The sequence below is a fragment of the Gavialis gangeticus genome, unplaced genomic scaffold (assembly GCF_001723915.1).
Source record: "Gavialis gangeticus isolate Ggan-Ray unplaced genomic scaffold, GavGan_comp1, whole genome shotgun sequence".
NCBI classification, from domain to species: domain Eukaryota; kingdom Metazoa; phylum Chordata; order Crocodylia; family Gavialidae; genus Gavialis; species Gavialis gangeticus.
In genome coordinates this window covers 17,557,142-17,560,653 of record NW_017729026.1, presented here as the reverse complement: position 1 = coordinate 17,560,653, position 3,512 = coordinate 17,557,142, and positions in this window count along the sequence as shown.

Sequence of the window (3,512 nt, the reverse complement as noted above, 5' to 3'; positions counted from 1 at the left end):
CCCCACCTCGGATCATCATCTCTATTGATTTGTGCTGCCATTACTCGGGCAATAATGACTGAGGTGCAAAGTATTTCCTAAAGCTAAGTGACTGGCTGGGAGTAGCTGCTGTCCTAAGAGTCAGATAAAAGACAAATTCCAGCCAGTATTAAACCCTCAGGGAATGCCCTAACCTGTGGTGGTGACTGCTATCAAAAACTGAAAATGGGAGAAGAAAACCCATCCCATATGGATTTTTGACACATGCAAGTTTTTATACTAAAGGATTAATACACAGCAAATTAATATATGAATATATAGCAAATTAATATACAGCAAAATATACATCAGCAAATTATTCCTGACTTTATGCTCATGTTACCATTTTCCGTTTTGAGGGAAGAACATTATAAAAACATTTTTTCTGTCAAACCAACAGTGAGCAGTTGTCTGAAAATCAATTTCTATCTACAGTTATACAAAATATTTTCACTCCACTTTGAGTCCTTTTTTTGGCTTTTTTAAAAAATTTTCCCTGTTCCTGACAATCCTAGATCAAAATAATTGCGTGCTTTTGGACCTTTCACTCCACCCTTTCCCTCAGGTAGCTCCTTGTGTTTTCTCAGATGCTTAATGAGGATTTGGGAAAAAACAAAACAAAACAAAAACAGGACTTTGCGTGTATATACATGTGTTGCTAACAAGGGTAAGTGCCTAACTAACAGTTGAAAGAGGCTGAGACAATGCTAATAACCACAAAACAAACAGTCAGATATGTAATTTAGGTATTTAAATGAGTGAAATGAAATCCCCATTGAAAGACAGAGGGGAAGGAAAGGAAGAAACTTAAAAATGCAGGCAATTTTGTCTACTTACTACATTGCACTTTTACTGAACTCTGCCACACATAACTTTTCTCCCCTGTGGATTTTTTTGCAGAATGTGCTTCTCCTGTCCATCTCCTTTACAGACGCCTAGTTGACAAGCTTCACAGAACCTCTCACTGGGCGCATCCACGCAAGACATTTACTGCGCAGTTGACTAAGTAGCTGTGCAGCAAACACTGCATGTCTATACGTGCACCCCTATTAGGCTGGAGTAAACTAATTTACTCCGCAGCAGCACATGTGTAGATGCTGCCCCTAGTGGCTAGGCATGAGGGTGCTTCAATGCAGGGGCTACTTGCTGGCCAGCCCTGTGACGAAGCACCCTCGTGTCCCAGCCAGCCACTCCGCAGCATGTTGAGCCAGGGGGAGCAGCCCCAGCTGGCAGGCTGACACTTTGCCAGCAAGAGCTGCTCTGACCTGGCTCAGTGTGCTACACTCCTGGGCACACATGTAAACATGGTACCCAGAAGCAATAAGCTCTGGAGTGAGTTTATTCATGCGCCTTAATTGCACAGACATTTTATTCTGTACAAATGCTAACAACATTTCAACTGTCTGCACTCTCATTCCTTACAACACATTGGTACTCCATAGCACAGGAACTTTTCCAAGGTATAATTATCCCAAAATGAGATTTTGTCTATATTTCCTTAAAGATTAAATGCTTCCATAGACAGTGCTTAGAAGCCTGTTAAGAGCAGTCACTGCAAGTGTTAAACTATGAAAGCAATGAAAGATGTGCATTAATTAAGCAAAATTGGGGGAACTTCTGCTGACAAATCCAGTTACAACACTGATACTTGTGCAAACAAACCCTGCCACCCGGGCACATGATATACTGCCAAAATTTTAACAAGGAACGCCATCATTTTTCCATTGGAGTCAACAATACAGGTGACATTTCCTAGGTCAAGTACTCTCCCTCCTACCAGGATAGTGTGGCTCCCATCTCTACCACACCAGTGGCTGAACTAGCTCACAGAATGGTGAAAGAAGTGCATGGTCCATTCCTAATATACATGTAGAAGTAGTGAAGAAAGATAATGGAAAGAATTTCCCTTATTATAACTGCAGCAGCTATCACAGATGGCTCAATGGCATGACAGTTGCCTCTGTTAGCAGCAGGAGTTTCAGTTCCAAGCCAGAGACAGATGAAATGTTGTATTAAGCAGAGCTAGTCCTGACATCTTTAGATGGATTCCAAAGCAATTGTCCTAACTCTGTCTCTCTCAAATCTAACCTGAAAGGGCCATCACATCACTGTGTGCTGCATTAGTTTAAGAATTTTTGGGAGGGTGAATGAGATATTTCCACCATCCCCACGCACACTTTAACTGACTCATTATACCCAGAGGTGTGTGCATACATGTTCAAAGGGAACATTACGTCTCTTCCAGCCTCCTGCTTCAGACACAAGGAAAAGTTCAAATGGTCTTAGGCATTGTCCCATCTAAACTTGAGTGTCTGCCCAATAGGGTAATTCGACATGGGGCCAGGCTTCCCATTGTGCCAGAGAAATTCTAGAAAGACCTGATTCAAATTCAGATTTGGGCACCCAGCACTCTACACATTTCAAAGACCATTGGAGGTGTTTTCTTTCTCCATGCCACGCTTGACTCAGTTGCAGTCAGCAAAGTACTCAAACTAGAGCCCTCTCAGCTGAGCGGGAAGGGATGTCTGCAGGGTGTTCACAGTTTTCAGACTGTGATCTTAGAACCTGTTCCCTACTTGGTTACAAACAACCTACATTAGGTAGTCTTCTGGAGATAAGACAAAGCCCATAATTTTTTCTGAGCATTTGGGAAGTTGATGGATATGAATGCAGTAGTGTGGAGCTCTGGCTATTCTATTTACCATGTTGTTATGATATATATTATTGGTCATGTTCAGTAACTTAAAAATAAATATTTTAAATCTGACACAATAGTTTTAATCCTATGAAGGTCAGATTTTTTATCACATCTTCCCCCTCCCCCATATACCCAGCAGGCAGTGTATCTGTCTTTCTTCTGTACTATCGTCTAATAGCTGTAGGGACTCGTCATACATTGTACTCAAACTCTCCACTGTACTCTGTCTTGCACTCTAGCATATGGTGCAGCAAGGCTCTGAGAGCTGTTCTAATTAAAGCATCACGTCCCTGTGCTGAAAAATGGTGGCGGGGGCACTTTGACTAAAGATTGTTCGACGAGCTATAGTTAAAGCTCCCCCACCAACATTTTTCAGTGTGGGGAAGCTGATACACGTGACACTGGAGTCTACTGGAGCTCAGTAATTACTATGTTCCAGTGGACTCAATTAATTGAATAGACTAAAATTAGTTGAGTCTGCTCCAATGTGCTAAAATTACAGCATGTCAGAACAGCGTTGCTGCATATCTATAGGCGCCTCATCAATATTTATCTCACTCTTTTGTGTTCTCCATGTCTATTCTGGCATGCATCCAGGAGGGGCCAGCAGGGAACGGCATGCTCAGGGGCAACCAGCACGGGTTCATCAGCGGCAGGTCCTGTCAGACCAACCTGGTGGCCTTTTACGACCAGGTCACTAAATCATTGGATGCAGGGGTGGCAGTGGATATAGTTTTCCTAGACTTCAGGAAGGCTTTTGATACTGTCTCTCACCCCATTCTCATTAGGAAGCTGG